At 38.0% G+C, this 26,319-nt stretch overlaps 1 protein-coding gene across 1 annotated transcript in view; it reads left to right on the top strand.

Annotated features, from left to right (window-relative positions):
• Nucleotides 1-26,319, top strand: part of Syn1 (Syntrophin-like 1) — a 96,943-nt gene that overhangs the window by 46,264 nt on the left and 24,360 nt on the right. The gene's annotated exons all lie outside the window — the stretch shown is intronic.

Raw genomic sequence — 26,319 nt, forward strand, 5'->3', positions numbered from 1 at the left:
TCCTCCAATTCTGAACGCTCCCACAGGTTGTGCACAGGGAAGTCCTCCCTTCCATCTCTGCAGAACCAGCAACGATGGTGCTCTTCCGTACCTATCCTCCGCAGGTATTTCACGAATACTCCAGAATGAGGAGGGAAACTTTCGTAGGTACCTCTGATGGTCGGGAGGGCGAGTTATGTGGTATTTGTCTCTGAGGCAGACGCCTATTCAGTAAAAGAACCTCCCCTTTTCACCTTGGATTCCCACTGCAACTGCTGTTCGGCATTATTTCAGGGGGCGGGCGGTATTTCATTCTTCTACAGGGTGAGTCTTAAGTAATGGGACACAGAGCAACGATGGATTTATGACATAAAAATAATGCAATATAGCTAAATTTATGTTATACCAAATGTTGAAAATAACTGAGATACAGGGTGCCAAAGTTGAAAAATGAAATCAAATTTTCTTTAATATTTCTGGAACAGTTCGGGCTAATAATAATTTTCCTCACGTCCCATTTATCTTCTATCTGTGTTAAATTTTTTTATCGCTCTTTCAGCTATATAATTTGCAATTGACTCAAAATTTTGTTTTTTCTTTCAATAATCTTTTTTACAATATTTACAGGTATCAGTTCTTGTCCTATTTTTACTTTTAATGTTTCTCTTTTATTTTGCCAGTTTGTGCATCAAAAAAGACATGTTCTACATTATCTTTTTCCTTGTTGCAATATTTACATTTTTGGTTCTTTATTTTTCCAATTCTTCTCAGATACGTCCGATAGCACCTACGTCCCGTTAGGAACTGTGTCAAATGAAAAATATTTGTCCCACATTTCCTTTCTGTCCATGTCCGTATTACAGATATTAAAATGTCCGTCCACTGGTTTCCCGTTCCTGTTCACCTTCGTTGCCATTTCTTTATCGTTTTCTCTCGTTCCCTCTGTTCTTCCTCTTTACCCTTTTGCCATGTTTCACATCTCTCCATAACCATTAGATCTAAAGGTATATTCCCACTCACCGCATATATCGACGACGTTGAAGCCGCCCTATAACCTTTGCTGATTGCAAGGGCTATTTTGTGTTGCAGCGACAACAATTTTTTCCTTGCCCTTTCGTGTTTTAGAACATTTTTTCAGATTGGAGCGGCGTATAACACAATCGATTTCGCTATTACAGCCAAATTTGCCTTTTTATGTTATTTCCTCCCTCAAAATTTGGCATTATTCTCTCAAAGCTGCAAACGATCTCTCTGCCTTCCCCATCACTATATCAGGTATACCGGTATGAAGTGAGCGTCAGGATATAAATGTCTCGATATAGGGCATTTGCTGTAAACAAACCTTTTTTTTTGTTTGCTTGGTTGGTATGCAAACTGACAAACATATTTAGTACAGATCAAGTCCTTAAACAAATAACAATATATTACACTCACTTTCACATGAAATGCACCACCCAGTAATACTGTTGGAAAAACTCCAACATAAAGATCGCTCTCACGCATTGCCCTAACATCTGGATAATAAATCTGGTAAAGAGAGAAACCAGAAACAAAAGCTCGACATACCACTGGGTGCCAAACCATGGGTACCGCGCTAATCACCTCTCATCTGGTGCACATCCACCCTGATTTATGAAGTGCAAATTGCCCAAACACATTAAGGGCAGCAGTAAATTAGGATGAAATGTGGCAACAAACGCGCAGGTGGACATGAACCAGAGGGTGTTAGCGATAAGGTAATGGTGTGAAAGCATCAAGGTGGTGACTTTCTCATGAAATCGTGGGAAACCAAACTGGGGAACCTGCGTGTTTCGGGAAGGGGCACTCACTCCTCTTGGAGCAAAGACGAGAACCGTTTTTCACCCCATCGCGTAAACAGCAAACTTCTCTTGCTTTCGTTGCCATAGAACCCCATACACGGGCATTATTGTTAATAAGTTAATCACAACTCACCCTGTAATTGAACTAGTCTGTGATTAAATTTAATGCAATTTGTGTAACCGAGTTTATATAGTTTCTCGAACCTTTGGAACCCCATTATTTTATGACGGTAGCCCGTCTGGTCCTTCGACTCAACTACGAAACCTCGCCAGCGTATTTGGATTCCTCTGTGGGTACCTAGTGAGGCAGTCACTACTGTTAGGCAGGAACTCAGGAAGCCCCTGGCCTAAACAAATACTAATAATTAAGTCTTGCAATTTTGGCAAAATAATGCTTCATAATGGAGTATCAAATGATCAGACTTTCAGTAAAAAAGGAAGAATGCTGGTGGTTTTTTTGTCATTGACCTTTTAGATTTTTCATTCACTTGTAAATAAATAAAATAATATTCACATGGAAATATCAGTTTATTTTGTTGTTGGACTGTGAACAAGACATATGAAAATGCCCCCAGTGAGACAGCGTCGAAATTTTTCCCACGTTTTGGATTTTGATAGAGGACGAATTATAGGCATGAAGGAGGGTGGACTTTCTTTTCGTGAGATTGCCCGAAGAATGATTCGGAACCACACCACGATCGCGAGAATATGGTCTTCATGGTCTGAAGAAAGGGTTCAACAACATCGTTCAGCTGGACGTCTTCCCCGTAGCAGCAATGCACGTGAAGATCGCCTTTTTAGACGGAAGGACATTGGTGATCGCTTTCGAACAACAACGTCTGTTGCAGTAGATTGGATGTGAGCTCCAAATCGTCGGGTGTCGATGGCAACAGTTTACGGAAGAATTTCGTCTTTTGGCCTGCACTCACATCGCCCAAATCTACGACTGCCACTAACCGCCCAACACCAAGCTTCCAGATTGGCCTGGTGTCAAGAACGAGTTGATTGGAGTCATGAGTGGAACAATATCGTCTTCAGTGACGAGTCGCGATTTTGTTTATGGATCAATGATGGTTGTAGAAGAGTCAGACGAAACCGAGGTGAAAGAAGAAATTTGTAATTTTGTGAAAAGCGCCACACAGCCTTAACACCTGGTGTCATGGTCTGGGGTGCGATATGTGTTGGTCGAAGATCTTCTCTTGTGTTCATTCCAAGCACCCTAAACGCACGTCGCTACATTAACAATGTTCTGAGGCCAGTATCAGTACCCTTCAGGCAAACTTTACCAAATGGCATTTTCCAACAGGATAAAGCAAGACCACATAGTGCGAACATTACTCGACAATACCTGGAAGAAGCACAATTGGAAATACTGCCTTGACCTGCACGGTCACCGGACCTATCACCCATCGAACATCTTTGGAACATGATGAGTCGCCGTCTTCGAAATTTACCGAGGCCTCCAAACAATGTGGATAACCTACGACATCATCTTGAGGTAGCATGGAATGAAATACCTCAGGAGGGTATTGATCATTTGTCGCAAAGCATGCCGCGAAGAGTACGTGCTTGCATTGCCGTACGAGGCGATGTCACTCATTATTAATTTTTTAATTAACAAGTGTTGTATCTTTTTACTGAAAGTCTGATCATTTGATACTTCATTATGAAGCATTATTTTGCCAAATTTACAAGACTTAATTATTAGAGTTACTGGGTGGTGTATTTCATGTGAAAGTGAGTATTTCATTGTACCAAAAATGTCGAATTTTGCACCACAAAATGATTATTTCGGGAAGCATTATTTTTTTGCTTTCATTTGAAGAAAAGTGCTGCAGAGTCGCATCGAATGCTTATCGAGGCATATGGTGATTATGCTTCAACAGAAGCAACATGCAAAAGATGGTTTCCACGATTCAGAAATAACAATTTTGATGTGCGAAATGAAGAACGTGGCAGACCACTAAAAAAGTTTGAAGACGCCGAACTGCAATCGATATTGGATGAAGATGACGCTTTAAGTCAAAAGCAAATGGCAGAAATGTTAAATATTGCACAACAATTTCTGATCGTTTAAAAGCTATGGGAAAGATCCAAAAGTGTGGAAAATGGGTGCCGCATGAAATGAATGAAAGACAGATGGAGAACCGAAAAAACACCTGTGAAATTTTGCTCCAAAGGCACGAAAGAAAATCAGTTTTGCATCGAATCGTTACTGGAGATGAAAAAGTGATTTATATTCAAAATCCTAAAAGGAAAAAATCATGGGTTGATTCGGGACAACCATCAACATCGACTGCAAAACCTGATCGATTCGGCAAGAAGGCAATGCTGTGTGTTTGGTGGGATCAGAAAGGTGTGGTGCACCACGAGCTTTTAAAACCTGGTGAAACCGTTAATACTGTTCGCTACCGACAACAACTGATTGATTTAAACAATGCATTGATCGAAAAACGATCAGAATGGGCCAGAAGACACGGGAAGGTAATTTTGCTCCATGACAACGCACCTGCACACACAGCAACACCGGTTCAGGATACCATCAAAACACTTGGCTGGGAGTTGCTACCCCTTCCGCCGTATTCACCAGACTTGGCTCCCTCGGACTACCATTTGTTTTCATCGATGGGACACGAATTGGCTGAGCAGCACTTGGATTCCTATGAAGAAGTAGAAAATTGGGTATCTAATTGGTTTGATGCCAAAGAGGCACATTTCTCTTGGCGTGGTATCCATAAATTGCCAGAAAGGTGGTCAAAATGTGTAGAAAGCAATGGTCAATATTTTGAATCATTTTTTTTTCCTTCCTTGTTAAAATTGGTGTTTTATTTTCACAAAATAGCGCTCATTTCATACCGGTAGACCTGGTACATAGGTGCGAATTAAACGTCAATTTCTGATCCAAGATTACTCCTAAATGCTTTAGCTTCTGCTTAAGTTCCATTGTGTGTGTCCTTCGTGTGTTATGTTAAAATTTTTAATTTTTTCTTCTTAATCAATAATATCGCTTCCGCTTTCGTGGTTCTAACTCTAATTTATTTTCAGTCATCCATCTTTTTATAAGCTGCAAAGCTATTTCCGTGTTTTCTTTTAGTTCTATTTCGTTTTTCGCTATTGTAATTACTGCAAGATTTTGAGCATAAACAACTACCCCCGCACCCCATACGGTAAAATTAGTCTCAATAGTTCGTCAGAAATGGCGTTTCATAAACGTGGTCCCAGTACTTAGCCCCCTTTTCCTGTGGTCTTGTTGTTTGTTTATCGGAAAGGCTTTCATCATCAGATTCACCAGGCATTCAGATATCGCATCTTCTTGCAAAATAAGTTACCTTTCCACATGGAAATACAATTGGACTAATTTGTATCGTGCAGCACGAATTTTGAAAGCGTGTATTATCTCGTTATGTTTATGTGTGGTAATTTCGTGCGCCCACAGGTTTTTCCTCCAATCCACCCTAATTAATGGAACATCAATACATCAATCGTGATGTTCGTTAATTCGTTTGATTTCAGTTTAGTTAGTTCAGGCTAACGTTGTTTCAATGGAACAACGACGTTGTTCCAACCAGGAAGTTAGTCGGAACAACGCGAAACAATGAGCACGGAAAAATAATATTTTCTGGACTTTTAATGAATCTCTTGTTTTGAATTGGGCAATGAAAAATATCGGTCTTTACCGTCCCGAGACGCAGGCACCAGATTTTATTTTGGGCCCAAAGAGTGTAAACCAAGAAATGACAAAAACTAAAGGAGGTATAAGATTGAATCGACGATATCCCTGTTTATTCACTTGAGAGGACAATTCAATAAACATTTCTGCGTTAGACGATTTGTGCTATAAATATAAATATAGCAACATCATGTATCAAAACAGCACGATTTTTTTGCAAATTGTTACCGAACAAAAAAACAAGTTCATGGAGACGCACTCGACTCAAGATATTGCTCATCGTCTAGTGATGAAAATAATCGTTTATTCTAAGTTTGGAATGCATTTTCCCGTACTTAGAAGGAATAAAGTATCAGCTAAAGTCGGTCGTAAAATAACATTGTACGTTACGTGAAATGGGCTTTGCAGGGACAGATAAGTATATTCCAAGGCGAGCTGTAGGCGATGCCTGGAAGCTTGGAGATCTTACTCTTCTGTAAGCTCGGAAAACTACTTTTTGGTCTTGTAACGTAAATAATTGCACATATCGGAAAAGCCTGGGAATATATTTTTTTTAAATCATAAAGCCGGCAACAAGTTATTTCAATTGTACTTTATACTGTACAATATTACCGCAAGTCCTCCGTATACATATTTCCATTAGTAATAAATAATTTTCTTGCGGATATGAAAAAGTTAAAATATTGTACTCTGCTAAATAATCAGGTCGATTTCCATTTTATTCCTTCGATATTAGCTGGTGTATTTTGCGGCTGCTTTGAAAATACTGCGTTTTACCATCGAACGACAACACTTAACCCGTGATGGGATGAATTGAGCGATGGGTCTTCTTCAAGCTAATTTGGGACAATTTGAGGTAGCTGAGCGCATGGGTGTTTCCCAAAGTGTCCATTAGGGCGACGCTTTTGGGGAAAATGGATTCTGGCCGGACAACATTCAGGACGTGGACGCATTACAACTACAGCTCAAGATCGATTTTTCGTTTTAACAGTTGGAAGATAACTTACAATTACGGCACCCGACTTGTTTGCAGATTTTTACTGTTAGAAATCGTCTACATGAAGCCAACCTTCATGGTCGAAGACCACTGAAGTGTCCACCTCTTTCCAGAATCACGTTGCAAGATTAGAGTGGACAGGAATATCGATATTAGAATGAAAATTATCGGGCTACAATTTTATTCATTAACTAATTCAAATTTGGACTTCGCCCAGATTCCCATCGAATAAGAGTTTGGAGATGGTTTGGAAATGTTGAACGTTTACGGCATGTCCAGGAATTCGATCATATAGAGGTGGTACAATAATGGTATGGACCGGAAAAATGGATGACGGCAGAACTGACCTCGTTTTTCTAAATCGATTCCTGACAGCTCGACAATACATTGATGCCATACTTGACCCTACAGTCGAACCACTCGCTGTTGGCCAAAACCCTTATGCATGATAATGGTCGTTCACATGTCGCCGATGTTATTATGGACCGGTTGACCAATGAAGGGATCGTCTCACTGCCGTGGCCAGCACAATCGCCAGATCTGAATCTAATTGAGCATATGTGGGACACGCTTTAGGGAAAAGTTCTACCACGTATGGCCAACATTCACGGTGTCTTTCGATTCTGGGAGATACTGCCAGAAGAATGTGCAGGGACATCACGAACAGAAATCAACAATATTATTTTGAGTTTAGACAACAAAAGTGGGGCTGTAGTTTATATCTGCGGAATCCGTACTTTGCATTGAACTTAATATTGCTTGATTCCTGATAATGCTTTGTTACGTTAAAAGAAGGGTGTTTTTGGCTGTCTTTAGAACTTATGAATAAATCAGTATAATTTAGAAAGCTATCAACAAAAGCTTAGTTTCGTAGTATATTAAACATTTTCTAATACTCTAAATGCATAAATTCGTTTCCTAATTAATTTCAGAAGAACTTCAGTCTATATTTTAAAATATCCATAAACTTTTCCGTTGTGTGTAGTTTGTAGTTGGGTTTCTGTGCTACAAAACACTTTTCTTGCATTCATTAAAATATGGCAAGATGTGCGTACCAATTCGAATACAGGGCTTCAACGTATAGGGAAATTTGGCAAATATTGCGGAACTCGTTGGGGAATGCTATTTTTCCTAGACGCTACGTAAAATTATGCATTTCTCAACTAGCGACGTAAAGAGCTATTAATATGTGAAATTATCTTCCTAAAAATTTATTGAAAATATACAGCGCTCGGGCACTTATGACGGGGTTCAGTTCAGGAGAGGCCAATATCAAATTTTGCAAATATCTTACGGAAAAATTTAAGTTTCAACGTAAAATTTTTGTATTCGAAATTTTCCCCTTTTTGAATAAATTTGCAGCTTAAACGCATAAAAACGAGACTCGCAGATTATTAATTAATGCTTAACGAAAACCCGGGGGATAAACTTTGGACGAAATTTCTCTTTAAAAAGTGCAAACTCTTGACTTAAAAATTCCAGTGATCTGCACATTATTTGCCCATAAGGGATTTAACCTGAAAAATTAACCAGAAGCCCGTCGGATAACCAAGAGATAATTAAATTAGACAGGATTCGATCCCCTTTCGTATCTTTTCATTTCCGCTCCCTGCGTGACCAGCATTCATAATACATAAATCCTGTCGTTACATCATCCTCGGCCAGGAAAATATTAGATTTCAGGCCCGATAGGATGTCAAAACTAATCCTCGGCACTTTTATCGACTTTAATCAAATTAAATCCCTCACTTATTATAGTTGATTTAGCTTTACTTCCAGGTTTTGGTCCCCAGCACTTTAAATCAAGCCATTCTTACAGCACATTGGAGCCAGGATAGGGCCGATTAGTTGACTCATTACGCAAGTTGCTATTTCGCAGTAATGTCTATCATTCCGGAAAGGGACTTTAAGCAGTTTTAATTGGATTTAATTATCTCGAATACGCGGATTTGGGCCCTGCGGATTTGGAAAGACTTGTAATAAAGCTAAGAGATATTTTCGAAATTAAAAAGTTCGTTGTGACGAACATGGTATGTGGCCAAGTTTTCTCGTTATGCCATTCCTCTTTTTGTTGTCCAAAGAATGCCGTATATTTCTTAGAACATTTGCTTGCTTGGAAAATAAGAATCTAAGGAATTATGCCAGCATGCCTCGTGAGGACTATTTGCTCGTGAATAAAAGTTTTATTAAAAAGTTGCAGAAACTGGTGCATGTCCTGCTCGCTTTGCGTCGGCTTCAGATGCAGCATGTTCGAAATTGGAATAGGAATAATAGAGCCAAAGGCGTTTGCTATGTGTGCGCGAAAGTAGCCCGCGGTAACATTAATCTTTTTAAACGCTTTCAAAAAATGTTTTGTAAGTACATTGATACGTGGTAGGAAAAGTAACTTTTTGTCTGCCGACGGTGTAAATTAATAGCCTCGGCTGCGCCTGGCCTAGCGCCCATCAGAGCTCGAAAGTATGATTCTCCCACAACAGGCCCACACTAGTTTTTCTCCAATTCAAGATTAATACGAAGCGAGCAAAATTTGCACCCAGGTTCCGTCCCGGGAAAATATTTTTCCAGCCCTCCTCCTGTCCAGGACCATATTTCCTACTAATAATACATGAACTACCAGACTGACGAAGGTCGCGAGTTTCTTAATTTAAAGTTTCATGAATTAACCGGAAAGGCTTTTCAAGGATCTTGCACATTCACAGCCAGAGTAAGCAGGTCCTGCCTTGGCAAACTTCTGCAATATCTCGTCCTTAATATTAAAGTAAACTGAAAATCGCATTTAACTTATCTCTAATTGTCAAAGTTTCCTCTACGAAGCCAAACTCCGAACGGCAAAATTAAACCGGTTCACCGACTGCAGTTCGGGATTTAATCATTTGATCGTTCAATAGTTTGGGAATCTTATTAAAGACAAATATAAGCCTTTTCTCGGATCTGAACCGAAATCCAATTTATGTTTCAAGATAAATTTACGATTTATCTTGTCTACACTTGGCAATGCGCGTGATTTAGACGTAAAATTTTGCCAATTTTAACCGGTATAATTATCGGACCGACAAACGAAATTTACGCTGTAATTAGAGGAGCCATTTCCTTTGGGTGATTCGCTTAAGAGCAATTTCGGCATAGCAGGTATACGCAATCAAGCTTAATGCGCGAAAGACAACGAAAATTGTTTCCGTAAATTAAATCCCCTGCGAGGCCGGTTTCTTCATCAAATTCTCGTTATGGAGGTGCGAAATGGCTGCGGACTTTTTCAGAAAACGAAGGGCGGAGATTAAAACATGGTTAGTCCACGAAAGACGTAATTTATGCACGCGGTTAGCCCTCGGATTTTCTTGGTTTTTGCTCAGATTCCTGCTCTCTTGAATGGCTTAACTTTAATGCCCTGTCATCAAGCCAAGAGGGTCCTTCTCGCAGATAAATAAATACTTTCAACGTCGCATTTGATGGGAATTCACGGAGAACATAAATTGTTAGTTATCTCAATTTATCCGAAATTGGCATCTGTTTGATCGTATGAGGCAAATGGGATGGTTTCGGCCAAATGCACGGAATAATTCGGATAAACTGATATGTGTACGGTTGCCAGTGATAGAATCAGTGGCGAGCGAAACGTTTGGAATGCGATTTTTTGAGATAATTTGAACTTATTTTGCACAGTGTTGTTATCTAGCGCCACGATTTTATTTGCGGTCGCCCATGATAACTGACTTTATTAAGTGAAATATGGCATTCGATAGTCTGTAATGCTGCACTTTTCCCACGGTTAGTGTCCATTATAAACGTTATTCAAATGCCAACTTCCAATTCGACGAGCAGCAGCTGCGCAATCGAGTTAGCGCCGACTGACTAGAACCGACGAACGGGTTGCCATGACAGCGGGAATGAAAACTTTATGTTCCGCCAGATCTTTCATTATCCCCTCTGATGGTGCATCGCCTGTAGTTAACTTCAGTCATTATTTTATCGTTTAATGCACGTACAAATTCATTTTTTCCAGTTTTTATATCTGTATATATTTTTATATACATAATAACTGAATTAAATATAACAGACCAAAAGTCCCGTATAAATTCGTTAAAAATTGAAGGAAATATTGTTCATGAAAATGCTCGGGTATTGTCCAATATTGTTGTTAGTTGTGCATTATTTTACGTAGTAAACACGTTTACTGGTTTATCCTTGCGGTAAATTAATGTACTTTTTGATTTTTTCCTCTTATGGAAAGCTATGTATAACGTTTTGAGTTCTTTGACAAATTCCGAAAGTGTTCTATGTAACATACTCATGTCTAAGTTCAACAGTTTTTTTTTTTTAAATTGCAACAAATTGAAATAACGACAGGACTATTAACACTTAAAAAATAACAATAGAAACTACTACAATCTAATGTATTGAATTTTCAAACTGTGCCTCGCCGACTTCCTGACAGTGGACCAGCCGCAATTGAAATTTCTCAAGAACTTTTCTTATCGTCAGAAGAGGTATTTGTTGAGTTTGTTGAGCAGTTTTATTTTTTAACTCGTCTATGTTGTTGGGCTTATTTAAATACACCCTACGTTTCACATAGTCCCATAAAAAAAGTCCACATGAGTGAGATCCGGAATTCTAGCGAGCCAGTATAATTGGCTGTTTTATTTGATCCGTCGATCTTATTATTATTATTATTATTATTATATGGGTATGTTACATGAAATGTGTTCAGAATTTCTTTTTTTTTTTTTTTTTTTTTTTTTTTTTTTTTTTTTTTTTTTGTAGAAGGGTAAACCTTTGAAAGGTACCCGGTCTGATGTTGCAGCGACCGGGTTATGTGGGATTCGTCCCTGAGTGGGACGCCTACCCACTAAAACCCTCCCCTCATCACTCTAGATCCCCCCCAGAATTGCCTCCAGGCATTACTTCAGGGAGGGGGTGGAAACTTCTCTTCTAACGTCTTATTGTTTCGTTTGTTCTTGTATTATTTTATTTGTCTATTTATTCATTTATTTATTATTGTTATTATTATCTTTTTCTCTTTTTCTCATCATGCTCCTTCTCTATCACTATTCTCGTTGCCAACTCACTTATCAATTTCCAGTTTTCTATCTTCTCAATCATTATTGTCGTCATGTTTTCCGGTTTTAATTTTTCCCCTACTCTCTCCTCTACTATACACCGTTCCGTTCTCCATCTAGGACATTCAAAAAATGTGTGCCGTGCTGTGTCTTCGTCTGGGCAGTATTCACATTGTGTACTCTCTACCTTACCTATTCTTTTTAAATAATGTTTAAAGCATCCGTGTCCCGATAATATTTGTGTTAGGTAATAGTTCACTTCACCATGTTTTCTGATTATCCACATTTCTATGTTTGGTATCGATACTTTAGTCCACGTTCCTTTATCTTTTAGCGCATCCCATTCCGATTGTCTCTCGATCTTTACTGTAGTGTTTTTTTCCTTTTTAATATCTAGTCCCGATTTCTTATAAGTGTTTTTTCTTTCCTTCGCTAAAAGTACTATTGGTATCATCCCCCCTATCACCGCTGCTGCCTCGTGCGATATGGTACGGCATCCTGAAATCACCCTCAAAATTGCCCTTCTGTGAACCCCTCTAAACTGTTTTCTGTTATTCTCGAACTTCAAAGCTTCCTTCCATATTGGTGCCCCGTATAAAATTATTGAATTTATTGTAGCTGCTATTGTTCTTCTTTTACTACTTGACGGTCAGAATTTCTTAAAGAACTCAAAACTGCTAAAGCACACATAAGATTCGATAAAAAAAAGCACATTTATCGCTTACCGTTGTAGTGCACATATTACCGAAGAATTTAAACGGGGAGAACTATTTGGCTTTTCCGCAAGAAAACCTGCCTGTTCTACTGGAGGATTTAGCCTCGACTCTGGGAAGAGATTTGATCTTTCGACACGATGACTCTCCTGCCCTTTACCAACGAAGGGTACGTGAATATTTAAATCAAGTGTTCCCTAATCGCTGGATAGGGCGAAATGGACCCATTCTGCGGCTTGCCGGGTCGTCTGACCTTACACCCGTTGATTTTTTTTTCCATGGCGTCGCATGAAATCGCCGGTGCATGGACAGGAGATTCCAAATAGAGATTATTTAATCATTAGAATTAATTGAGCTGCCCAAGAACTTTAACGAGAAATGCGACTCGATACTATCACTACGGCACTCTCGAATAGAGCACGCGGATGCGTTCAGGATGGCGACTCTCATTTTGAACATGATAAATAAATGATTAATGGTTTCTTTACCGTATTTTTGTAATCCTTTTTCGTTTTTTCTAAGTCAATTAAGGAATCTCCGGGTACTTCCTCTATTTTCGTTGGAAAATTAATTATTATTTTATAGCATTAAGCGTTATTTACTGCGAATGTGCGGACCCTATTAAAAATGATAAAAAACGAAAATCCTGGAATATCTGGAAAACTATCTTAAGATAATAAATGGCTGGCCTCAGTTTTGGGGAATGCGCTTGGTGGATACTTAAAAGTACTAAGATTAATTGTTCTAATTTTTAACATGTTTCTTAAGAAACTTTCCATTAGAACTGAAAGACCAGTGCCTAAGGAAGTTTTTAAGAAGTTTTAATAAACAATCATCCAAACGTCTAACTAAAATCCACGTTCGAATCTGACTCTTTGTTGCACTACAAATAGGGAACATCACGCTTATGAAGTTCGAGGTAGGCAGCAAAGCCATTTTGGGCTTTATGGCTTAAATAATTTAAACGATCTATTCGTACGTAAGAAAAAAGTTTAGTATATTTCCGCGACAACAGGGCTCTTCTGCAGTAATTCATAAAATTGCAGAAGAACAAGGCCAAATTACAAAATATTGAAAACTCGATTGTCGGGAAAACTGTGACGCTCGACGTATATGTACGCTTGTTTAAACCAATTCAGAGTGACCTCCTGTAACACCCTATTCAGTAACCTGCAGTACTTAACAAACACCCCGTGTATTAATTCCTTGGATTAGAATTTGCTTTATCGATCACGAGGCCTTGTATTTGCTAACGAACGCGTGTAGAGTGGTAGAGCCTGTCGGTTCCCTGACCGATGCTGATCTGGAGATGGTAGAAATCCCACCTCAGCGCAAGCACGTAAGATCTATCGTTAATCATTCATCGTCCAAAACCGACACAACCAAATTTGTAGACAAAATTACCTTGTAAGTTTGTTTGGCTGTCCGATGAGTTAGATTCACACTCTCAGTGTATTTTACTTGCAGTTAGAGCCAGCATTTGTATTCCGAAGGCGGAACCTTCGGGCATCAAAGAGTTTCTAGATAAGAAATTCCGAGTTAGGCAATTTATTGGAGAGAACTTACTCTCTAGCGCTTAATTTAATTAGAAAAACTTGGGTCCTTCCGCGTATTTCCCTTCTTTTCTCGGTGCGTGACCGACATTTTCAATGGGCAACATTTATCGTTATCATATCACTATTCCTGAGGAACGAAGTTCTAAATTACCGGCGGGATTATCTCTTAATTATTTAAGGAGCCTTTAATGGCTCGCTGCGATCTGAAGAGATTTAGTTCTGTTCAGGAACGGTGGAATTGTTAATAAAGAAGCGAAGTCCACGAGAAAATAAATTAAAAGCAATTCGAGGCATTAAATTAACTAGAATCTTCGAGAGCGAAAAAGTAAATTAAAAAGGAATAAAACCATCAATCATTGGCTTAAGGTTCAGCCTCCCTGCTTGCTATTAATTTTCTCCCTGTTGTCAGATGTTTTCTTTTCGGGGCTTTTTAGTCCACAAAGACTCTGGTTTGCAGGTTTTGTTGTCTTAGAGACAACGTCTTACACCCTTTTTGAAGTTTGCTAAGGTGTCTGAATTATTAATATATTTATGCTCAAAACGTAAACAGCCCCAGCGTCAAAGGCTCGTTCGTTAAGTCCCAGCTTTTAGCTAAACACACAGTCAGATTTTTAAAGGTAATTTTGAGCCGGTTTCCAAGATTTTGTTCAAAGGATTTTAATACAAAGGGCTACGCAACTCGGCAATTATAACGTTTAAATGTCAACTGCCCCATTAGCCTTAAACTTCTCTGACTTTGACTTTTTTCTAGAAGACTTGCAGGCTCCAAAGTTGAGATAATCAAATAATTAACTGAGCTTAAAAGATTTAAGGCTTTATTGTTTATACGCTTAATGAAACTAAATCGAAATTTCTGCTTTAAAACGCACGCTAATTAGGCAAAATATTAACTAAAACTACATGCGGGCTAAAGCATTGAAAAGGATTACATGGGCATTACGTTATGAGGGCAAAGTTTTAAAGTTTAAATTAAAGCACCCTGGATTTGATGCTGATATAAAGCTGGTGGAGTTTAGGCTTTAGAAACTTTAATAAAAATTCTCAGTCCAATGCATGTGTCTTCTTCAAATGAGGCACAACACAATGTAGCAACTTAATGTGATTTTAGGAACATGATTGAGCATTGAAACGCAATTTCCGAGCAGTGTATCTGCCCGTATTCAGGCTAAGACGTATATACAGGATTCGACGAGCCCCGAATAGACAGCAATACCTCTGTTGGTCTGTTCGGTTCGATATATTTTCAAGCGGGAATTGCGAATTTATACCACGAACAACGAATATTTGCATAAAGCGGCCCATCCACGCTAGTTCCCCCACGCCGTCTCGCCACAAGCATGAACGCCACTGCGTGGCAACGTCACGTTGTTATGTCATTGACAACTAATATTAACAGCTAGCAGCCCGGGAAAATATGTTCTCGGCCTGCTAGCCCGGAATATTTTCGCGGGCGTTCTTGAACGAAAAATTGCGGCTTGCCAAGGGAAGATGGAATTTCGTCTGGCTCTGAACGTATAAGATCAGTGTAACGCTTTTCCGGATAATTTGAGAACGTTTAAATTTAAAAACGCTCGTGCCTTCTCAGTCCTACATTTCATGTTTGCGCACTAATACGGAGCGATTCATTTAGGGGCAAATGATACACGGTCACACACAAAGCGACATAAGGAATTATCTTCGAAACGAAATTTAAAACAAATAAAAAGTTTTAAAAAAATTGCTTGTTATGAAAGGGGACGTCCAATGCGCAGAAGCAGATTTTTTCCCGAGGTCGTTTAAAGGACATTTCAAGGCTAATTTTGTTTTCGTTAATGAAACACTCATTTTTCGGTTTAACAATAATTTTTACTACGATTTTGGAATAATTTTTAAAAACTCTGTATTTTTATTTTCCATTAATAGAATTTCCTTCGATGTTTAAGTCATGTGTTATGTTAAATGTGCTACATGGAATTTTGTTGATATCCGGAAAACGAGCAGTTTTAGAAGAAAAATTATCCAGCAAAAGATACTTAATTTATTACGTTTTTTGAAAATCTACCAAAAAAATTGATGTTCCGTGTCGAAAAGCAGAATTGACCTTCAAATGTCCTTTACATGACCTTGAGCCAAAAAGGTGCTTTGGATGTCTGCTTCCATAACAAGCAATGTTTGTCTGAAACATATATAAATTTAAAATTTGGTGTTGGAGATAATGAATTATTTCACTTTAAATGAAACACTCTGTATGACTATTCTTGAACGTGACTAAGCTATTTTTTGCCATTATCGAATTAACACCCCAGAAATGGGGTACTTAGTATGTTAAGCGTCATAGCGGTTTATTGGACCGCTTGAAACAGATTCGGACAGAACCACAGCGGTCATATGGATCGCTATGTGCTTAATTCGAATTATTACTGGATAGAGGTCAAGGGATTACTTGTAAGTAAATGTTGAAAGCATTATTTCACCGTACCCGGTGTCGAATGAGGAGTTGTACGAGGGTAGTCCTAAAAGTACCCGATCTAATAATTAAATTAAGAAGATATCGGAAAATATTTCAGTATTTCTCAACATAGTCTGCTTTGAAATCTCGAACGTTTCAAAATGGGCACCACCCTCGAACTCCACTTTCTAATTGTTGGTAAATCGCCATCCACCGAGTCATTTCCAGTTTGGAGATAAAAAGAAATAATCTGGGGGGGCTAAATCTGGCGAATAGAGTGGGCGAGGAAATGTTCGAAACCAAATTGATTGATTTTGGGCAATGCGATGACGGAACTGTGTTCTGGTCCGTTGCTTTGATGAAACAAGACTTTCTTTTTCAGCAAATGCTGTTGGTTTTTCCTAATGTCTTCTGCCGCAATAAATTTGTATAATATTTTCCGTTTATTGATTTTCTTTTAGAGAGAAGGTAAATAAAAACATCTCATGTGCATCCGGAAAAATTGACATTATTATCTTTTCTGCAGATGGAAGGGTTTCCTCCGCTGCCACGCACCTTTGCTTATATGGACTTTTTGCCTTAAAACAATACTAAAAGACGCGTTATACTGCACTTTTGAATCATCTTTCATATTATACAGGGAAGTTTCCATGGCGAATCATATTAAAAAAAATACGCAGTTTGGTCATAACAGATGTTGATCGACCCGGAGGAAAATCGGTAGAGGTTAGAAGAAAACTGCCAGAACTCGAGGATCAGGGCCCTTTGTCAGTATTACGTTTCGTTAGGATATAGCAGTAGCGCCTTTGTGTCACATTTAAGCAAATAAATTGATGTGATTTATCGTTCACGTTTGCCTCAAAACTAATGTTAGATATGTTATGGGGTAAATCCCGCGTCGACTCGACGATTTCCCCAAAAATCCCCCACAAAGCAAATCAGAGGTAGCACTTAAAAACGGCATAGTAGATTTAACTCGTGCAGGATAATTCCAACTTCTGGAAGCTTTGGCGATATGATTTCGTAATTTATTGACAGCTTTGCAAACTAGCCGATATCCCGTCATGCACAGCAGCGGCTCTTCTGCTGCACAATTTCCCAACTTACGACTTTTAGTGCCCATAAATTCCAACTTAGATTTCTCGTCCCGTGCGATCGGTTTAATAAAAGGGAGGTTTTTCCGGAGGATGAAGGGGCCTCACCGGTTGGGTTTCGGTAATCTGCGTCGATGGATTTAGCTCACGAGATTCGTTCACCCATAATTGCCTAAAATCTTAAAGGGTACAGGAGAGAGCAAGTATCGCTGGTTAATGGAAGTGGATTAACGCAGAAATTGACTATAGTGAAACCATCATTTGTCTCTCGTTTTCAGCAAATGGGACACTAATCGATGGCGGCAAGATCGAAACAAATGGCGCGTCATGACGCGTCTTTGACTACAACATCACTTTACTGGGACAATTTTAGGGAGATGCCGACAACTGTTTGCTTCGTCCACTTCTTCTAGGTTGTCGAGTGAAACAAAGCCATTTTGAAAATTGGTCGAAGGACGGAGTTATAAAATTATCTTCTGTTTTCTCTTCGGCAGCTCCAGACTAAAATATTTGACTTGCGAAATGCGAAATTTAATTATTTAGTGAAAGCTGTGCGAGTAGAGCCTGAAAAAGCTCCTTAAACAAGAATCAATTCCTATCCCCCAAAGAGATTACAGCGAAACCGCCGAAAACAGAGTCCATTTAATGATTACAATAAATTAAGCGGGATCAATAAGGATTACGAAACCCGAGGAAGTGTAATCGTGAAATTAAATATGGTTTACGAGTTTCCTAAAGGGATTATTTGAATAATTATTCTCCTGATATCCAAGTGCTAGGAAACTTCCGAATTTCCCACGAATTTTCTGTGATCGACGGCTTCGCTTTCCAGCACCAACAACAAGAAATTTCTCATACCTGCATGGCTCGTTTGCATCTGATCGATCGCATCCATTACGTTGGCATCTTATGGGTCATTACCTTAAAGGGCTTTAGCAACCTGAATGGGGGAGGTTAAATGAGACCACTTTCTTTAAGTCACTTTTAACGGGAATTAAAAAAAGTTGCACCCATTTGTTAGGCTGAACGAGGAGGGCTGCTCTCTCGTTTAAAGCTGATTTAGGCTAAGAGTTTTGAAATATCTTGGAACGAAAGTTTAATAAGGAATTAAAAGAGGAAAGAGATACGGTTCCGTTTGGTTATACAGCGTTACTGGAATCTATATCATAAAATAAAATAAGACACTTAAGAAACGAACCGTGACTGCCCTGGAAATTTCAGTGCGCCAATGACTTCTGCGTCGATCGACAGTGCATGCTTTTCCTTTTAAACGTTGACATTTTACATTTTATTTTGAAAAAAGTGTGGAATGTCCGAGGATCATCTGGGGAGGTATAATCTATGTCAGAAAATGTGGAACTTTTGGTTGGGGAAGTGGTTTTATTAATCAAAACTGACTCACTTTGCTAGCTGATCTAGGCGAGGAGTTTCCTAATGCCTTAGAAATATTTAATGAAAAACGCTAGCACTCTAACCAAAAATTAGCAGCCTTTTATCTCGAATTTATCGTCCGGATGGCAGAATAAATAAAAACAACTTTAACCACCCAACCTGGTCTCCCTTTCTCGGTGAAACGGGAAAGTTGCCCTATAACTAATCCCGCAGTAGAGAATTAGAGATCCTCGGTGCGTTGTAAAAAGTTAATTTCGCTGTTACTAGAGAGAATTTATTTCTAAATATATTTACTTTCCTGTAACTATTAGAGGCTCTAGTCGCGTTGATTACGAATCCACTGTTTTCTTTTCTGGGAACTCTCCGATATTTTATTTCGAAATATATCGGAATACTCAATTTTTAATCCGGACCCATTAGTAGTAGCTCTATCGCACATATCAAATACGCTACACAAGACATAAAAAACTATCCTTAATAACGTTAAAATGAAATATGTGAAAAAAGAACCCCTGAAGATAAATAGCCGGCTGTGCCAAACCGAGTCCTTGATGGGCCACATTCAGGAGAAGATTCATCAGTTGCGCAACTGTTGATTTTGCTAAACGTGGAAAATGCCCGTACGAAATTTTACGTTGTTTAAATTTGTGATTATTACAAATGTGTAAGCATGTAGAAAACCTGACAACTTGACAACACGATTACCGAGTCGTGTCTATTCCAAATCAATTAACTATAGTTTGACCTCATCATCGAAGTTGAGCATGATTTTCACGTGTTCTTTAGTAAACAAGATTTTCTTATCTCCTTTCCATTGCTTTCTTTACCAAAGAGGACTTTCAGACACTCTCCTGCGAAAAAGAACTATTTCCCGACACTTAGCAGTGTTTAAATGCAGCACCAAAGCCGAATAATGGCAAGACAATGGCAAGAGAACAAAGGCAAACATTTCGGTAATTTTCCAGTGGCCCAATTAAAAACGGAAGCCTTAGAATTATAAATGACGCTTGCTAATGGCCTCATTCACAGGACACAAAAAGGCCGTGTCAAGCAAAAGGTCTTTCTGTCCTCTTCTTCTCCCTTCCGAGATTTACGAGGGCGAGTTAAAAACGCGCCTCAGAATTTCCTTTACAGGGCAAGTTTTTAAGGAGGAGGAGGATGAGGAGGAAGGAGCGTGGAGTGGATTACGTCACAGAGTGGATCCTGTTGCCATTGTTCCATACAATGGGCCATACAATAGGAGCTTAGCTGAAGCAAGAATCTTCATAAATTATGGCCCTTGCTCGCATTGTATTAAAAGAAGTTAAGGTATTGTGCTCTTCTAACAATGTGATTTTTAAGGCGGCTCGAAGTGATTTAATTTATTCTGCATTATCATTTTGTCTCCCTCGTATTGATGTTTCCCTCTGGCAGTAACTGTGGATGGAAAAATTAAAATTTTTCTCAGTAAGCTCCAAAGCCGATAATGGGTAAATAACGTACCGGCTTGAAAATTGTAAACCAAAGCATAGTCAAGGCACAGATTACTCCTACCAGATGCGAATGTCTTAATAATTTTCCTTTTATTCAGGTCTCGAAGGCCGGGTGACACTAAGAGCGTCACTTCGAGCGTCTATGCGGAGACGGAATTTCTCACCATTTCCACCAAGGAATTATAAAACTCAGTGAAATCATGAACTTTCTTCTAAAATATTACATTATTATGTGTTAGTACCGAAATGGAAATATGATCATCATATATCAGTTCGCAAACACATAATTGGACCGATCATTCACTCTAGATAGACAAAAATGTTTTCGAGCGGGAATAATAATATGCAAATGGGTTATAAAATTTCCGAGTATCCCAGAATTAAATTCTTGAAATTTATTATAGTTATTATTACGTGGAAAATTATATCCATCTGTGAATATCAAGTCACTGTCAGTTTTAGAGTAAACAAATATGTTTCCAGCTTTATTCTACGATTTATTGCTTTATTGTACTAGGGCCATAATGAATCAGTTCCTGGCCGCAAGCAAAATCATAAAGAACCCTTTATAATCAAACAGACATAAAGTTATTTCTGATTATCAATTTCGGTGTTTACTGAAATGCTTTAAACTCCTGGATGCACTAAATCTAAAATTCGATAAATATAAATTCACGTTCGTCGGACAAATGTTTATCAGCCCAACTTCCGTAATCGATTGTTATTCATTATTAAGAATCTGGATAAATTGCTTAATTTGCGAATATTCCTGCGCTGATAGATACTGCGTACAATGAAATTATTCGCTGCAGACAAATGTTTTTGAGCAAATTTCCGACGTTTTGGGTTTCCATTTTTGTACAGGGTTTTGATTTCAATTTTTTCGCCTTCCTCCAGCTTTCGCAGTACTGGTAAGTCGTGAAAATAGTATTTGACCAACCTTCGGGGTGTCCCAGGAAAAAGTGCCCATACTGAGTATCTCTTCTTGTGTTTGTATGAAAGTAACGCTAAAATACGTCGACTTTAATATAGAGGGAGACGTCATTTGGTGAAAGTTTTTTTCGAAAAAGTTATCCCTCTACGCCTGGAAACCATCCCTTTGAAATTTTCAAATTGGATTAAGAGTTGTAGCACACCTCGTTTGAAAGATAACTTTATTTCCTACATGGCCAAGGTTTTATTTTTTATTTTTGTACGTCGGTATTGCAGAAATTAAAAAGATATATGCCGTTACCGGAGTGACGTCAATCCTCATTTATTCCGAGATACCCATACTCAAAAATTTTACATTTGCGCAGGAATTTTGAGTGATCTCGTTGTCGAGCCCTTCTCCATTCCTGGAAACTTAAGTTAAGAAAACTATCTACGACTTCTCCAAGATGCCACATTTCCTAAGATAACTAAAATACTTGAACGAAACCCCGACTCCATACTACACTGTTGCTATCCGACAATTTCTAGCTGAATAATTTCCTGGAAGTTGGACGGGCAGAAGGGGTCCAGTGGAGTGGCCCACGAGATCCCCTGGCCTTAATCCCCTGGATTTTGTTTAGGGGACATTTGAGGACCGAAATCTATCACACACAATTAGATTCTCTCGAGAAGTTACGTGCCCGACCCGTCAAAGACTGCAGGTCAATAACACTAGAAATGTTAGATAATGTGCGACGACGTTTTGAGAACCAGCTGTACATGTCCATGGAAGGTAATGGACGTCACGTCCAACGTGTCTCAAAATAAAATAAATGATATAAATAAAAATGGCTAAAATCGGGTTTTGTTTAATTTCCACAAGACCGACATACAAAAATAAAAAATATAAGCTTCACCGTGTAGAGAATAAAATTATCTTTCAATCGCGGTATAACACAAACGCTCTTTCAATTTGAAAAATTTCAATGAGGCGGTTTCCAGCAACAGAGGGATGCTATTTCGGAATAAACTTTTTGTCAAATCGTGTTTCCCTCCCTATGAAAATTGACGTTTTTTAACGTTTTTCCTTTTTGACAAACAACAGCAAGGATATTCAAGTTGGACGGTTTTCCCGGGGATACCCTGTAAAATGATAACTATCTCCTCCGAATAAGTACTATGCCCCCGCCTTCACCAATACCACTGGTCTCAACACTTTTAATTCATCACGATCATCCACAGTGGTCCTAATCTCTGCGAGGGTCGTCAAAATCACCGTTTCCGTAAAGTAGAAATACGTTTCGAGTGTTTCACATAGTTATTCCCTGCGCAGTTTTTAGGGATGAATGCCATTTTAATGGACATTGATTTAATTGGAAAAAACTCCTCAAAGGCGCCCTTAAAACGAACTCACAATAGAATAGAGGGGAACAGGTGTTGTGACATTGTCTGACGTCGTAAAATCATGTTAAGTGTGAAAGTACAGCAGGGGCACATAATCTGCAAACGTATGAGACTCTTCACCTGTTCGCGTTAAGAGCAGGTCGAGTTGCTCGAAAGGGCTTTTAAAAGGGCTCGGAGGCAGCGATGCAGAAACGGAAAGCTATACAAAAACTTTAGTGTCTTCAGACGTGTCTAGTACACGTGCCGTTTAATTTTTAATGTCATTTTCGTTAAGGATTTAAACCTTCATACGCTTACAGCCCGTTTATGACGGGAGACAGAGACAAACGGCGAGAGATCATTAAAAAAACCTCACAGTTCACGTTAAATCGTAAACAAGAAATAAAGGGTTTTGACAAGGTTATAAACAGGTTATAACTCTCCGAGGCTCTGAGGCAATATCAATTGTGCTTTTATAAATATGACGTAATCTTCTGGTGTCAATATCAACATGAACTAACCATCGTCAAAGTCAAAATTGAGTTTTTTATATTTTTGATATGATCGAACATACTGTGAGCAAATGCGATGGGAAAAAAAACGAAATGGTATATACTGGCAAAGGAAGGGATTGCACTAAAACTGATTATAAAGATAAGGCACCCCAACAATCCGCTATACAATCCATCCAATCCATTACTGTACTCACTCGCACACATGACTAGAATAAGTAAAGGACTATTGCAAATTGAGGCAAATTGGAAAAGCAATAGTTAATCGGACTTCTCTCAACTATTCTATTGGAGCAGCTATACAGGGTGGGGCACCAAGAGCGCCTCGGGGTATTACGTCCTTATTAATAATTTGATCGAAAATTGTTTTTAGAGGTGTATGTAGGACCTTACAAGGTACATTTTAAAAATATTTTCATTTATACAGGGTGTATATAAAAAAGATACATCTCAAACATATGTTTTTTTTTTAATGGGACACCCTATATTTTATTACATATTTGGAATTATAAGAAGAAAATAGTACAAGTTTTTATAACACACATTGGGTCTAAAACAATTGCTTCTCGAGAAATTTTAGAAAATATAAAAATGCAAGAGTTAAGAAAAATTGTTTTTCTAGGTGAAATGAGTTACTTTGCTATTATTTTTTTACTATTAGTTCTTAAGCACAAACTAATCTTCAAACTAGAATGAATTATTTGCTAAATTGATGTACAGGGTAAGCAAAAAGATTGATAAAATTTTACTCCCTTATAATTTAGCATAACTTTCTTATTTAAAATGAAATATATACATTTTTATGTATTACTTAGAATCACTAATTAATTCCCTTTCAATTGATACTATAGTGTTCTATGCCTATGTTTTACCGTTTTCCCTAATATGAAATTTGATTTAATTTTCAATAATAACATTAAATATATTTACATATTATATGTATTTCTTCCAATAATTCTACAAGTCTATTTTCAATAAAGTCTTTGACCACTTGTCCAGTTAAATTGTCTTCAAAAAAGTAAGGTTCTATAACGGAAGTATTTAAAATTCCACCCCACAGATTAAGGGACCATCTATGCAGTCGATCGACTGTGCGGAAAACTAATGGCTTTTCATCAGCATAATAATGGAAATTATGCCTATTTACTAAGTCATTGTTATGAAAAGTCGACTCATCCGAAAATAGAAGGCAATCCAAAAAAACTGTCATTTTGTGTACACTTTTCCAAAACAAAATGAAAAAAGTCAATTCGTGCTTGATAATCAGTTTCATATAATTCTTGATGTAACTGTATATGATAAGGATGAAATTTGAAACTTTTTGCAATCTTTCCTCCTGTCCTTCTACTTAAACCCAGCTGTATTATTTAATGTTATTATTGAAAATTAAATCAAATTTCATATTAGGGAAAACGGTAAAACATAGGCATGGAACACTATAGTATCAATTGAAAGGGAATTAATTAGTGATTCTAAGTAATACATAAAAATGTATATATTTCATTTTAAATAAGAAAGTTATGCTAAATTATAAGGGAGTAAAATTTTATCAATCTTTTTGCTTACCCTGTACATCAATTTAGCAAATAATTCATTCTAGTTTGAAGATTAGTTTGTGCTTAAGAAGTAATAGTAAAAAAATAATAGCAAAGTAACTCATTTCACCTAGAAAAACAATTTTTCTTAACTCTTGCATTTTTATATTTTCTAAAATTTCTCGAGAAGCAATTGTTTTAGACCCAATGTGTGTTATAAAAACTTGTACTATTTTCTTATAATTCCAAATATGTAATAAAATATAGGGTGTCCCATGAAAAAAAAAACATATGTTTGAGATGTATCTTTTTTATATACACCTTGTATAAATGAAAATATTTTTAAAATGTACCTTGCAAGGTCCTACATACACCTCTAAAAACAATTTTCGATCAAATTATTAATAAGGATGTAATACCCCGAGGCGCTCTTGGTGCCCCACCCTGTATAGTGTGGCGACTTTAACTAGAACAAATTCCATATCCGTATGGAATTCGATTTTTAGCAAAATTGCTTAAACACGTTAATTTTTTTTTACTCGATACACACTTTTTGGTAGTGTTCTGATGCTACATACGTTAACCCCATAGCGAGGGTGACGGATACCCAGATTAAAAGTTTCAGAAGGTCAAGGGTTCAAGTGATACATCATTTTAAAGATCTTTTCAACCTGATTTTATCTGACACATTACTTTTAATGATAGAGCAAAATAACGCTAAAAATAAATTGTTGTTGTACTTAAATGTTCTTGATTTACTTGTAATTTTCTCAATGAAATATTTCTGAAACACCGCAATTACCTGAGTATTCCTTCGATACAGGATGCAGTTCGATTCGTTTAATATAGAAAAAGAAGTACTTCACGTAAGTTATAAAATTTCCAATAATGCCGTACTTGACTGAACTTCATAAAATCGAAACTTTAATGATGATCAGACATGACGACTGGGCACGAACGCAAAATGAGGGTGTTTAATTAATTCGACAGAAGTATCCTGATCTGCCACCCATTGCTAAAGGCCATTAATAAAATGAAAAAAATTAGGGATCATGGTCATGTGAGAAACACCCCAAGGAACAGGTCGCCAAATATTGATCACGATCCAAAAACTAACACACCTTTGGCATTAGAAGAAAACCCGATTAGACCAGTTCGACAGGTAGCTCGTGAAAATTGAATTAGTAACAAATCCGTTTTGAAATTATTGAAAATTGGAAATATTCGGCGTTGTAAAATGCAGATACATCAAGAATTGCTTGATGATGATGGAGATCGACGAACTGAATTGTGCGAAAGGATTATGAATGCTGTTCAGCAATTAGAAATATTTGTGAAATGGATTTTGTTTACTGATGAGGCAACTTTTGTATTAAATGGAAACGTTAAGTACACAAAATTGTGGATATTGGTCTACAGTGAATACTCATTGGATGCGAGGTCACACGCAATACCCGGCGAAAATAAATGTTTGAGCGGGTATCACAGGGAACCCACTACTAGAACCAATATTTTTCGATGAAAATTTAAATGGCTAACGATGTTTAGAGTTTTGATGAAGACGACCTAGTTCCCACATTACCTAATTTCTTTCCTAATGAAGTTAATCTGGATATGTCGGACGAACGGATTTGGTTGCAACAAAATGAAGCACCGCCATATTTTGCTCGGAATATTCGCTTATGCCTAGATGACATTTTTCTAAATCGATGGACAGGTCGAAGAGGCTCAATAGAATGGCCGCCGAGATCTCCCGATCCCACCCCCCTCGATTTCTTTGCTTGGGGACACCTGAAATCGAA

The sequence above is a fragment of the Euwallacea fornicatus genome, chromosome 9 (genome assembly GCF_040115645.1).
Source record: "Euwallacea fornicatus isolate EFF26 chromosome 9, ASM4011564v1, whole genome shotgun sequence".
Lineage (NCBI taxonomy): Eukaryota > Metazoa > Arthropoda > Insecta > Coleoptera > Curculionidae > Euwallacea > Euwallacea fornicatus.